This window comes from Triturus cristatus, chromosome 5_1 (genome assembly GCF_964204655.1).
Source record: "Triturus cristatus chromosome 5_1, aTriCri1.1, whole genome shotgun sequence".
Lineage (NCBI taxonomy): Eukaryota > Metazoa > Chordata > Amphibia > Caudata > Salamandridae > Triturus > Triturus cristatus.
In genome coordinates this window covers 213402031-213416831 of record NC_140587.1, presented here as the reverse complement: position 1 = coordinate 213416831, position 14801 = coordinate 213402031, and the positions used below count along the sequence as shown (strand labels likewise).

Genomic DNA, 14801 nt, shown 5'->3' with positions numbered 1-14801 from the left:
ATTTTATGTTTTCACATTCAAGGCAAAATAAGGTGTGTCATTGACACTGAAATTTGCACTTGATTCTACTTTTTACTCGAAAAACTCCCATGCAACTAATCATTTCGGTATCTCACCCAAGAACATTTCAGAATGGTTTTTGATATACCGCATGAGTTTTCTAATCTGTGTATTCTGCATCTGCTGTTCCTCACCTGTTTAATTTTAGGAATTCTCTGCCAATAACTTTGCCTTTGCGATCATTTACTTTTTTTTTTGTACAATCATTTTTTTTTCTGTATCATCATCTAGTATGTACATTTTAACCAGCAATCTCATGTTTGTAGGACGAGTGTCAGCGCACATGCGCTGTATGCAAGACGTGTTGTATTCACCGTAAGAGTGTAATCCCGCCTGCAGCTTACCATAGGTTGACTCCTGCGTCCCTCATCTTTGCTGGCTCCTCATTGGGTGGTGCTCCCGATACATAACTTCAGTTTTTTAGGAAGGAGAACTGACCAACTGCAGTTTCCTTTCGCTGAAGGCATTTATGTGTCCCTTTGGGGATTACTTCTTTCATGTCCGGCTCATGTTACAATGTGAGTTCCTGTTCTAAGTACCAAGTCTTGTTTATTTGATTCCCACGGCGCCCACTTAATGGGCAGTTGCGCTCCTACTTTCTACATGGGCGACGCTTTTCTTGTTTCAGCATGGCGCCTGCTTTCATGTCAGTTTAGTGCTTGTTAGTTTTGTAGCTGTTCTTTTGATCTGAAGGGTACGGTGCTGGGCATCAAAGCCTGTTGCTGTTAAAGAGATACTTGTGTTGCAGTCAGAAGGTAGCAGCTGATTTGCCACTTCCGTTCAGGGTTGACCGCAACACAAGAATTAGAGTGCAATGTTTGCTATGCTACTATTTATTCCCCGGGAGCTAATGCGGCATTTCTCCTAACCAGAAGAGTTTGACAGGCTCTTTGGGACACCAGCAACAAAATTGTTTCTAGTAACCTTCATTACAGACCATCTGATCCCAGCCCACCAGCGGGCGATGCCTTGATAATTACTTACTCAAACCACGGAGTTCAGCCGTGGCGGCCACTGTTCCACAGCAGGCAGCTGAGCCCCCACTGAGGTAACACTGTCAAAAGAAAAATCATGCATGGGGTGGTTGCGGTGCCTGCCCGCTAGTCCAATTCGTTGCAGGCAGGCCATGTAGGGGGCCTGCCTATGGCGCGCCGCCAGCTACAGTCGCCTCAGAACTAAAGTAAGTGCCACATGCCTGAGACCGAGCGTGTCAGTGTGAGCTGGTAGAAACATGCAGCAAATAATAAAGTAGCAGTCTGTATTCCACAGAATGCTTGTTTCCAGCAGATTTAAAAACAATAAAATGTTTGTTGATTTTCTTGGTGCCCGAGTACATTGTTTTTTTGATTACTTCCAGATTCGGGAAGGCTATTCAACTGTAGGCGGATACTGGATGGGGTGGGCTTTTCCCAAATTCAGAAGAATGCGAAGTGCCCACCTCATCAAGCAAACATGATTACTCTGTTTCCTTATAGTAGCCACCAGAGTTGCTGAGGGACCCAGGTTTCCTGGTTAGATATCTTTAACCAGCTACTACCTTCCCCCAGGTCACAGCTGACTGTTAACTCTTTTAAGGCTTTGCCATCTGAATACCTAGACTGTTTACTGTTTCTATCAAATGATTATCTACAACTGTGGCTTGTGGTTACTGCTACTAAAGGTTGTGATTGCTCAGAAACAGAATTCTCACTAATAGTACGGTAGTATGAAGTTTCTCGCCCCTTTAAATATAAAATATTTTTGGGAATTTGCATCATTTACGTTTTTTGCCCTTTTCCTAATATATTTGACTCTGCTTTCTATTGAGCACCAGAGTTCAGCTTAATTCTTTGTTCTTTAATTGGAAGGCAATGTATCAATGGCATCCAATCGTACAACAGTATAAAGTCGAACTTCAGCACTCAGTGGAAAATTACTTCCAGTTTTGCCTTCGATACTTAAACTCCATGACCTACACCTTTGCACTAGCACAAATCCACATAGTATTTGGCCTGCAGGTCCCCTTCTTATTTGACCCCTTTTTCAGCCGTTTGTTTAAAATTCAGCCAAAAGGCTTTTGCCTGACATTTTTTTTTTTTAAACAAGTATCTTTGCCTAAGTTCTAATCATTCAGAGTGATAGGGAACAGTGATTAATTTACTGGCAATAAAAAGAAGGGCAGCCGGCAAAGAGTAGGTCATTTTCAGATAGGAAAAAGTGGGGGGAAAGTAAGGGGCTGTGAAGTGGTTCACATATCAACTATTTTACTAATAAAAGCCTCTGTCTGTTCCTCAGCACTTTCGTCCGCCCAGCTTGCTTCCTCCCTCCCCTCCTTTGTATGTTGCTGTGTATTCTTCCGCCCCACCGTCTTTCTTGGTCATGCTTCTCGACTTACACTACTCTACGAGCTGTGTTCTCCTCCTTTTTCCCCTCTCGCTTGTTTCTCTTCTTTCCTTTTCACGTCTTGCTCCTCATCGCTCGCCACTCTTATCCGTTCTTCCTGCTGCCATTGCTTATGTTTCAGATTGCATTCTTATTCATTACCATCACTCCCCACAACCCTGTATCCTGCCCCTTCTGTCCCTCATCATTGTCTGTACTCTCCCCTGGCACTCTGCATTAACTCCCAGTAGAACAGTGACAATCAATTACTGGTTATTTTACTATAACATTTATGGTGCGTCTCAGTATTGTGCGTGGGATACTTCTTTCAATCATGGCACACTCTCCGCAGCATGCGCCCTACACACTAAGTTCTCTCTCACTTGTGATGCAATGGATACGTAGGTATGTTTTTTTTTTTAAACTACACATAGATCTTGAGCATTCGTTTTATTATATAGTTTGGGCCCTGTTTGCACTTCCACTGTCCCTCTCATCCCTCCCTCACAATCCCCGTTTCCTCTCTGTACTGCCTGCTCACACATGCTGCCTTCCTGTACCTCCTTGCTCTGGTGTTGCAAATAATAATAATGCAACACCAATAGCTCACACTTTCAGTAATGCAAGACCTATTGCATTGTAAATGCTTGTTTTTCCTAGTTTTTCAAAGATTGGTTTTTCACTACTTGTGTCGCATTGAGTTCATTTGAATTTCTCCTTTGCATATTGTTACATTTTCCATAACTATTAAAGATTTTAAAATTTCGTACAAATGGTATAGAACAATAGGAATTAACAGCATTACATGTGTAATGTAAATCCAGTATTTGTAAAGCGCGAACAGCTACCCGAAGGCATCCCGGCGCTGGGGGCCGTCGGGAAGATTAAGCGAGCTATTGCCTAGAGTCACATGGTGCTGGGCTGACCTGCCACCAGTACCGGGGATCGAACCGTGAGCCCCAGAGTTCCAGCGTCAGTCGTCCCGGCTGCGGCGCCACACCTAAATAAATAAAACCTGCACTTGCAGGGGTGTGGAATTTAATAAAATATCTACTTGTCCATGGGGCAGGTTGCTTCATAAATCTACTTGTCCTGTAATTAAATCCACTTGTCCCTTTGGTGCCATGTAGTGTGGGGACAAGTTATGGCAGCAATCTCAATATATGAGAGCTCTGATATAGCCTCTCTGATTATGCCATGGCTCATACCACAGTAGTGTTTGAATACTTGCAATCCACTTACGTTGCCACGTTTCCGCAGATCTACATACTGGGGCTGAAGGTAGTGGTAGTGGTAGTGGTAGGCAATAGTTCCAGGGTTAAAATGCCCTTTTGAGTCTGTGCAAACCTACTAACTTGCATGTTTTAAGGGTTTTCAGTAACTCTTCTCTAATCTTTTCCCAAACTGAGAAATGTTGGAAATTTACTCCTGACACTGGCAGACGTAAACCTTCTTCCAGAGTTGGGAAAAAAATGGTTGGAGGGAAAGTGAACTTGCAAACACTCAGATTTTTGCATGAACAAATCTACACATGCATATTTGCTCATGCTAATACAGTTCACAAATATTTTCTTTGAGTACTATTTCTTGTCTTACTTCTGTAAATTCTTGGGAATTCACAAAAGCCATATAGCTGCACTTAATGCAAGGACATATACCATGGGTGCACTTTTGAGAATTTCTTTGATAATTCGGCCCCTAATTTGGTCAGGCGTTGACCATGACCTTTTGCGTTTATTAAAATTCTGTCTCTCTCTCGCTCTCTCTGTGTTGGCTGGCTTCACTGTGGGTGACAGCATTCTGCTGTTTCGCAAAGAGCATATCGGCACACAAAGTAGTTTTGTTCAGTGCCAGTAACTACTATGGCAGTGTGCTTTGAGACCAAAAACATGTTTTGCTTTTGCCAGTGTTTGTTATAATAGTGAGGGCCTGACAGCTCCCACACCAATAAGATTTTACAAAAACTACACCAAAACAATTCACACATTGACAAAACTAAAAAGCTGACCACCAATTTCAGACCTACTGGCTATGCCAATGCTTGTTTATTTTTGTTTCCCATAATCTTATTGAAACTGGATACACTTATTTTCCATTATGAATATTTTTGGGAAATACTAGCATGCATCAACACGTTACTAAATGATGCTGCAAAGAAATAGTACCTGAAATTTATAGTTTAGTGAAATGGTTTTTTTTCCTGCTTTCTTTTTTTATCAACATTTTATTTTGAAAGCAAAGAATCATCAATCTTGCTTTCAAGCTTCTGCAAATATTTGCATCAAATCAGAGAGCATTCTGGGAGCATTATACATAGCCTCATATTGCTTAACTTTGAAAACGTGTGTACACATTTTTATACTGGAACCACTGTCAGTAGTGCTGTCAGAGCTTACAATATTTACTTAGAGCGCTCACCTTAATAATGAAGGGTTTCAATTAATGAACCATAAATACAAGTTTGAACATCATTAACATATGAACACAAATATTACATTAACTGCAGACAGTGCCCGTCTCTTATCCATGATGTGGTACTGCAAACTGGCAACCAAAGGGTTTGTGCTGCAGGGGGTTGGGCCTACTTGTCCCAAGGACAAAATACACATGAAAACTTTTTGCCCTTGACCCCAACCAATATGTCTTGGGCGTCGGGCTATAGGAATTCCACATCCCTGATGGCCTAGAATCCGAATGATGTGGATTGCGATTTCAAAGCCGCCACTAAGCACCGTTATGGTACTCTATCAGGTAGGATTTCCACAACATAGCAGCATAAAAGTACACCCTTAATGGGCTAACAAAATCATACTTTCCAGCAAGATAGACTTTCAATATATGCAAGAAAGCAAGTTTGGTTGATTACATTTTTCTCAATCATGGCTAAGGAAATGGAAGTTATTGAGAGCCCCCAAAGCTATCATAACCCATTAGTGGCAACTTTAGCACTGTTACTGAAAACTTAAGTTCACTATTTTTCTTCCAGTCTCAGGTTTTCGAAAACCTTTATAAAATCCCCGTAATAGAAAGGGCTTTCTGAAGTGGGGAAGTGCTAAATGTACTCTTCCTGTCCCATGATTATAGGCATCATCAATCCACATTCAGTGATCTCTAAAACCGTTTAATTTTTCTCCATACTACATAAAAGGAGCAATCTTATTACTTCTAGGAAAATCTTTGACTGGTACAATGACGACAGCTGATGCGCAAAATCTTCTCAGTGCATATTAAACAGAAAATGGCAATCATCATCTGGAGCTTTAGAATTAAGAAGTGCAAATGCAAAATATAAACAAATCTTGACAAGAAAAAAAAAGCAGTCACATTGCAATATGATCCTGGAGGACTTGAAAAAGGGCCTGTAAGGCAGTTAAAAGTTCAGGGTGTTTGTGTCTTGGGGTTACTGGAGTAGGCAAAGGTCAGTGGAAGACCACATTGGGCCAAACGAATGGGTCAACCACTTTAAGAAATTATGTCTTCATTTCCTGGTTTAATTCCAACAAAATAGGCAGCAATTGAGTTGTATTGCATGTTGTGAGCCCATATAATGAAGTTGTGCCCAATGATTTGAATCCGAGCTTCACCTTTGTGTCAGACGTGGAAAACATAATATTGTTACAAAGGTTGTAAAAGGCACCTGGTCCAGTTGGTGTTCATGGAGATCTATATCATTTACATCCAATAAAATGGGATCCAGCCCCGACCAATGTATTTAATGAAATCTTAAGCTCTAATGTGACATCCAATTCTTGGTGCAATGCCTTCACACCACACAAAAAAGGTAAAGTTTGTTTAAATGATCAGCCAATTTTACTCCAGAATAGTTGGGGACGCGCAGCGAGTGGTGTGCAACTTGCTTTTGGACTCCAGACTTCAGTGACCAGAGGGACCCGAGGCAGTGAGGAGCAGCGTCGTCATCTGCAGCCCCTCCCCCTCCACCGGCAGCCCTTGAAATCGACCTCGCGCCTCCCGCTTCGCGGGACGCGCGGCGAGTGGTGTGCAACTTGCTTTTGGACTCCAGACTTCAGTGACCAGAGGGACCCGAGGCAGTGAGGAGCAGCGTCGTCATCTGCAGCCCCTCCCCCTCCACCGGCAGCCCTTGATATCGACCTCGCGCCTCCCGCTTCGCGGGACGCGCAGCGAGTGGTGTGCAACTTGCTTTTGGACTCCAGACTTCAGTGACCAGAGGGACCCGAGGCAGTGAGGAGCAGCGTCGTCATCTGCAGCCCCTCCCCCTCCACCGGCAGCCCTTGAAATCGACCTCGCGCCTCCCGCTTCGCGGGACGCGCAGCGGGACACGCCGGGCTAAGCCCGGGCAAAGGGCGGGCCGTCTACGGCCGTCTAAGGCCGATCGAGGCTGGGCTGGGTCACCCCCCTGTCATCTCCCATCCCAACTTCGTCAACGTCCCCTGTTTCAGGTGATTGACTTGTGTTCTGTCTCTTTTCGGTTAAATTAGGGCCGTTTACTACGGACCCTCTTTGGATCTACCTCACTTTCGCATGACTGTATTTTTCTTCATCCATATCTGTGCCGTGATTTTCCCAAGTAAATTAATATGGCCACTCACGTGTCTAAACCAAGGCCTTCTTTGGTCGGGGGTTCCGTTAGGGGGACACTTGACCACTTTATCACCAGGGCAGCTTCCGTGCTGGAAAAAGAGATTGCAATCACGGAACGCCGATTGTCTCTCGATCCTGCTCTTCGGAAGCGCTCTTCTCTGGGCCATATCCAACAGGTCATCTCACCGCCACCTAGGGCCTCATATTCTGACTTAACCCCTGACTCTGGATCCCCGGCGCTACAATGTGACCCTATAGATATAGTGCCTATTTCATTTGAGTCTGAAACCCACTCACCCAATCCCTACCGCTCTGTAGGCACCTCCCTTGCGGATTCATCGCACATTTCCATTGCAAAGACAACTAAGCAAAAACAGGCAAACAATAGGCCCAGCGGCTTGAAGGTAACATCAAAACCTACCCGGACAGTATCAATCAAAAAAAGGAGAAAGGATGGCCACTCAGACGCAGTTAAAACCAAGCCCCAACCTATTCGGTCGCCTATACGCATTAGGCCTCCAATTTCTTCAACGCAGCCACCTATTTCTCCCTATTCCAATCTACTTTCCGGCATAGAGCATTTGGTAAGATCTTTACTCTTACCTTTAACAGAGAGAGTCAAGAACATTGCATCACAGCTAGCTTCCTTAGAAGTAACGCATGCTTCTCTATTAGACTCAAACATTGCACTGAACTCTCACTTTAGTAAAAACCCCTTGGCCACACATTCTCTCCCCCTCACCCAAATGACATCCCAGCTCAACGCACCAACTTACACACAGAATCCCCAAGCTCCCCTTCCCATCCCAGTGACTCAATCCACTCTCAAAGGAGCATCCAGTGAAGACCACAACCAGATTTCCGTAGCGCCCCAGGGCATTACCCTCAATAGGCCGTCGCCCCCAGCCCACAATTTAGATAAAAGCTCATATATCGACTTGCCCCCAGAAGCGGCACCCTACGTAGTCTCTCTTATTGGTGTCCCAGCTCTCGCGCAGGGCAAAACTGAGAGCCACCAGGAACTCAAGAACAAAGTAGTATACTGGTTGACACAGAACAGACCGCTCCCCCCTGAAATCAACGGCGAAATCCTACATGTTAGGAGATTGAAATGGCTGGGCCCCAGACCCAAGGACAAACAGGGAGATGTTATTATTATTAACTTTCGTGACCGTAGAGCGGCACCTTATATAGTGGACTGGTATACCCCAGGTAGGGGCTCTGGAATTCTAACGGTCGATCTAAGCTACTTTTACCCTCGTTCCCTTCTGATAAATCCCATATCTGCTTTTTCTCTACTAAGGGCTATTCCTGCGACACCCCACCGCACTATTTCCACTTTTAACAGATATGCTCCCCTCTCGGGACTGAACGATCAGGATTGACTTCCCCACCCCGGTCCCATGTATGACAATAGATCTGTCACGAGCAATCCGTCACCCCCCTTAGTATTAGATAATCTCAACACCACGACTTATTCTCCCTCTGGCATTTCTTCGGGGCGGAATTCATTTTCTGCCACCGTTCCTTACTTTCCACTCTTAGAGTCACCGTCCCCGTCGACAGCCTCCATCACTAATCCCCTTCCTTCCTATTCGGTTCATAGCGTTTTTTCTCTTCCGACTAATTCCCTGCATTCCCCAGAAACCGCTACGGTCGCAACAGTTTTGTCGTCCGGTATCCCCGGCACGATTGAGCCCACCCAGGGTGATGGCCTGCTGTCTTGGAACGTGGCAGGTCTCCTCGACAAGCTGTCCAACCCTGCCTGGACTCAAATCGTATCCCGATACAGCATTATCTGCCTCCAGGAAACCTGGACCCCTACTGAGCTTCACCTCCTAGGTTATCAGACCTTTCACACCCCAGCTTCTCCCAGCCCTCATGGCAGATATAAGGGAGGGCTTACGACCTATATTTCTGTTGAAACCAGATTAACACCAACCTATACCACAGGGTCCCCCTATTACCAGTTAATCAGCCTGACCGGCGGTTCTACTCATAACGCCGTCCTGGTCAATTTTTATAATAACATTCCTAATGCTCACCTGGCCACGGTGCTTAATGGTTTAAAATTCGACCTATTAAATAAAGAGTCCCAAATTAATTCTGATACTTTAATCATCTTGGTAGGTGATTTCAATTGTCCGCTTTGTCTTCAGAATATCAGTGCTGCCTGTGGCCGGATGACCGAAATGGATGATTCCCCCAATCACTTTTGCCACACTAAATTGGGGGATCTGCTAAATGGCTTATTATGTCATTTTAATTTATCCTTTGTTAACGATTTATGTTTTCCCCCCAAATCCTTCAAATCTACTTACAATGGGAGAGGTTGTCACACCACGATTGACTACACATTTATTTCTTCAAGGTACTCTGGCCTGATCACTAATTGGGAGACCCTTGATATTCCTATCAGTGATCACTATCCTATCGAGGTCACCTTAAAGTTAACCTTGAATACCAATGGCACAGCCAGGCAGAACACCAGTTACTCTCCTCCCCTGCAGTTGGGTACCACCACGGGTCTCTCCCTTAAATGGGACAAAGTTGACCCCTCTATTTTTCTTAAAAGGCTGGTCACCAACACCTATGACCATTTTCAAATTTGTCTGACACCGGCGGAAAACCCACAGTTAACATCTAGTTCTTTTTCCGCAATTCTGATAGAAATTAAATCTCTCCTGGCGCGTACCCCGAAGAAACCTGTTCCCTCCCCCCACGGCTGGTTTGATAGGGACTGCTCCAAAGCCCTACGTCTGTTGAAAGCAGCTCTGAAATCCAACCCTAGAAACCGCCAAGAGATCCAGCATGCCAGGCACATTTACCGCACTAAGCGCCAGGCAAGGAAAAAGCAGCTGAAGCTGATGGCTTGGGCAGCCTTGGTGGAGGCCTCTGAAAAGAGAGACAATACTGCCTTCTGGAGGGCAGTCAATGCCCCTTTCTTTCGATCCTCTCAGCCCTCGACCTTGGATTTAGCCATCACTCCTGAAACCTGGGTCACTCACTTTAGTTCCTTATATAATCCCATCAATCTGGAAAACTTATCTTCTGAGACTGATTCTGTATCCAATTCCTCCCCTGACCCTACTTTTCCCACTTCGTTCCCTTTAAATATTATTTTTGACCACGCTGAGGTTCTTACGGCCTTGAAAGATAGCCCCTCTGGGAAAGCCCCAGGCCCAGACTGTGTCCCTATAGACGTTTTCAAGTCACACCTTGATTTATGGGCCCCTCTGCTCACTAACGCACTGAATTCTATGAACACCACCGGTTTTATTTCCACCTGGCCAGAGGCTATTGTCGTCCCGATTTTTAAAAAAGGCGGGAGGGATAACCCCGCCAATTATCGCCCCATTTCACTCCTAGACTCCCTCATGAAGGTAGCCGGGCGAATTATTTTAAACAGATTACACGACTGGCTTAGTACCCAAGATATTATTTCGGACACGCAATATGGTTTTAGACATGGCAAAGGAACCATCGAACAGAGCTTAAACTTATCCCTTATAATAGCCAAATATACCCAGGCGAAAAAAAGAAATCTTTTTACAACTTTTGTTGACCTTAGTTCAGCATTCGATTGTGTTGACCATGGACAGTTATGGGATTCCCTTACTGAGATTGGCTTAGATCCCACTATAATTTTATTCATCAAAGAGTTGTATAGGGACGCCTCGGCTCGCGTGAGGTATGGAATCAATGGAGAATGCTCAGATAGATTTGTCATTAGACGAGGTGTTAGACAGGGCTGCATCTTAGCTCCTTTACTTTTTACGCTTTACATCAACTCTGTCAGTTTCCACCTCTCTAGAACTTTCCATGATTACCCTACAATTAATGGTAAACCGATCCCTATCTTGCTTTACGCCGACGATGCGGCAATTATGTCCCAGACCCCCATGGGGCTTCAGAGGGCTGTCACTGAATTCACTGAATTCATGTCGACAAGAGGCTTAAAAGTCAACACCTCCAAAACCTACACCATGTCCTGCGGTCAAGGGATTGGAAAAAAGCCATGCACCATTTTCTTGAATGGTAATAAACTAACCAACGTCGACAGTTTTGCTTACCTGGGCATTACATTTAATAAGAGGGGTTCCTGGAGAGCCGCGGCTCAAGCCAGAGGCTTAGCAATGTCCAAAGCAATAGGCGCACTTACAAATTTTTCAAAAAAACTAGGCGTCGCCCAATACATCCTTTACTCCAGATCTATCGCGCGAAGTGTGTCTCAACCGCCACTTATGGCTCTGGGATCTGGGGGATCGAACCGGCCGAACAAATCCAGCGCCTTGAGAACGCTTTTCTACGCTACCTCTTGGCTGTCCCGCCTGGCACCTCTACTCATATGGTGCATAGTGAACTGGGGCTTACTCATATTGTAGATACCATTCACTTCTCTCCCCTAATCCTATGGCACAAAGTCTGGATTAATGAGGAAACCCCTCTCAATAGGGAAATCATTATAGATTGCCTAAAACTGACAGAGGCCAGAAACATCAAATGGTTAAATTATGTTAAAAGGCTGTCCAATGACATCGGGCACCCGGAATTCTTTGAGGAACCATCTACCCTAACTCATATATCCAGAGTTGAGCTAAAGCGACTCGTTTTAAATCATTTGTATCATAAACGCTGGCTCCTTGATATACAGAAGTCTACTATTGTTGAATATCAAAATTCGATCACCGTCACTGGCATTCAGCAATATCTATTACTAGAACCATCTCCATTCACCCGTATGCTTCTGACCCGTTTCCGCACCAACACGTTTTTTAGACTCCTAACTTTCCCTAACCCAAACTGTTGGCTCACTGACCTTCAAAAATGCCCTTGTGATGGCCTTTCGCCCCAATCCAATATCGATTGTATTCTTTTCTGCAGATTTTATCAACTGCCAAGGACCACTTTTTTAATACCATTGCTGAAATCCTGGGGTATACGTTCATGTAAATTGGCATACCTTAAATTGAAAACCTTAGATACCCCCCTAGCCCTGGCAGCCATGTCATCATACTTGAAATTGACGTTGAGGCTGAGATTATCAATGCAATCTTAACCAGCCTCTCACTTAGTTGCCTGACTGTATCTATTTTATATTTTTTTTAATTCCCGTGATTTTAATCATGTTATTAACTATGTACTATTCTTGTTGTATTAACGATTTTACATGTATGTACTTTTTTGATATTGTTGTTACATATCGAATAAAGTTCAGTATCTATTTATCTACTCCAGAATAGTGCAATCAAGATCTATGGCTGAACTTTATTGAATCAAATACATGATTGTGTGACAATAAATAATAACTTGTCACCTTTACAACAAATTTGCCTGGAATATACCCACCTAAAGAAAGTATTGTTATTTTTAACTTTTATGGATCTAAAATCTGCCTTTGATTTAGTAAAATAGGAACTTCCTCTGAAAGGCATTACAGCTATAAGGCCTTGAATGCACATTACAAAAGATAGTGAAGCCTCTGCATACTTATAATAATTTGTGTATTAGATATGGTCTAGAATGGAATCTCACAGAAGGTGTTTCTGTCAAAACTGGCTTTTTTCTTGCCCCTACTCTATTTTGGTTGTTTCTGAATAATGTTGGAAAATATCTCAACTCTCTTAACCTTGATGTTCCCAAAGTCTGCAATAAGAATATTTCACTTTTATTGTATGCAGACAATTTGGTCATTCTAACTCTGACTGAGAATGGAATCCATCAGCTGATTAATGGATATTGTAACAAAAAGTGTTTGAGTAAAAATGTTGCAAAGACCAACTTCATGGTTATGCACCCACCAAAACGCCTACAGGAGCCTTACTATAAATGGCCAAGGCATGGATTGAGTTCAATATTTTGATTATTTAGGAGTGTGCTTTGACCTTCATCCGTCTTGAGTTAAATAAAGAGAATTAGCTGCTTTAAACTTTTGTCAGACCACAGCATCTGTGCTGAGATGCTAGGAAAAGAAAGAGGGGCATACAAGCAGCATTATTTTGCATATATACTAGTTGAAAGCAGTTACAGCTGCATATATGGTGCAGAATAATAGGGTCATTTAAACACCAAGTTCGTCTTGCTAATTGAAAACTAGTTTTATAGATCACTACTGAAATTGCGATGAGGCGCCCCATTGCTACTTCTTCGGCTCAAACTTGGCTTTCATGCGATTTCAGATGAAATTGCATTACACCCTATATTGTATTGGCTAAAACTACATAAAAAATATTCATGCTGTAGATTATAGGAATACAATGGTGAAGGTGCCATCTTTACTTGAGGCTGGTAATCACCCTTGGTTCTGTCACATTAAAAGGTAATCTTAATGAAATTAGGTTTAAGGACCTTAGGATAGATACTGTGTCAGCACATTTATAATTCTTCAACCAAAATTAAAAATCTGTATTGGGACCTAAACCTCAATCAAATGTTAACGTCTGTAATCCTTGGTCCCTTGACTGCTAATTATTTGGCCTACAAAATGCAGACAGGATGCTCTGATATCAGATGTACTCTCAATATAAAGTTTCGCCTTGTCACCCTTCCACACAGGAATATTTGACCAAATGTTTTCCATCTAGGTATCAATCTGGAAGCTGTGACTGTGATGCAGGCAGCAAAGACACCATATTTTATTTTAAGATTTTCTGTTGTAAATCTTTGTCTTTACTTAAAACTGGCCTTTGTCTTGTGCAATAGATCGATCTTCAAATAATCGATTGAGCAGTTGGCTCATATATATTCGGAGACTGGAGATTACAGCTATGAATTATTGTATTTTAACTTATTCTATTTTTATGTTGTATTGTATTTTATGTTGTGGTCTTCAGTGTTCTGCTGTATACTATTTTTGTGTAAACGCTCTGTAATAGGCCTATATTGTCATATTTAACAATTATGATATACATATTGGCAAAAAACACATTTATCATGTTCTGTCAGTTCAGGAACACAGGGGAATGCCAGCCCCTCATTTACTCCAAATTCTCAGATTCTCCTTTAGATATGTTCGAAAAAGAAAGTAACTGTCTCTCTAAAGTGATTTCTGTTCTTCTTGAACCATATTCGAAATACATTTCAGACTTTTATAGAATATTGTCAACTGTTCTGGATGTCTGATGCTCCTTATCAAGTTGATGATATTGTGATCAGTCAGACACCACAACTGGTTTCACTTTACCCAGCAGTTCTTGCATGAGTTTGCTCAACTTCAGTTCAGTGCCCCATTGTTGGCAGTGTGTAATTGAATTCAGCAAGCTTGACCGAAAGAGTGACTAAAAGTGATTGGGAAGATCCACTCACTCATTAAGTTCAAGAACAATGAATTTCTGTACTATATTTTGACTACCATATCCTGTACTTGTTCACTCAAAAGCAGCCAGTAAGGTTGCTTAGAACTCTCAACAAGAGCCCCTGCAGGGAACACTCCAGCAGTCAAATTGTTGCACTAACCGTTTCTGATCACTCCCTCAGGCATGGGTGCAGACCACTTAGACCCTTAATTAAGAATCAAGCTTTCAACATGCACAGAGTCCTTTGTGCCGCAGGCTCGTGAGGGTGCGTTGTCCATTTAGTTGTTCACTTCACAACAGGCGACCTACATCGTTCTCCGATCGTAATGGAATATGCATTTTACTCTTTTTGAAGACACTATATGAGAAGACTAAAAAGACAATCCACGTGGATCAGTTGCCACATGTTAGTATGTACTGAAAATTGTGTTTTCCCCCTCAGTTTAATGAATCATTAAAAAAATGCAATACTAGTATCAATTAATTGCCATCAACCTCTGTATGGAAACAGTTATGTACTGTTCA

At 43.0% G+C, this 14801-nt stretch overlaps 1 protein-coding gene across 2 annotated transcripts in view; it reads left to right on the top strand.

Moving 5' to 3' along the window:
* Positions 1-14801, top strand: part of DENND3 (DENN domain containing 3) — a 757020-nt gene that overhangs the window by 739469 nt on the left and 2750 nt on the right. The gene's annotated exons all lie outside the window — the stretch shown is intronic.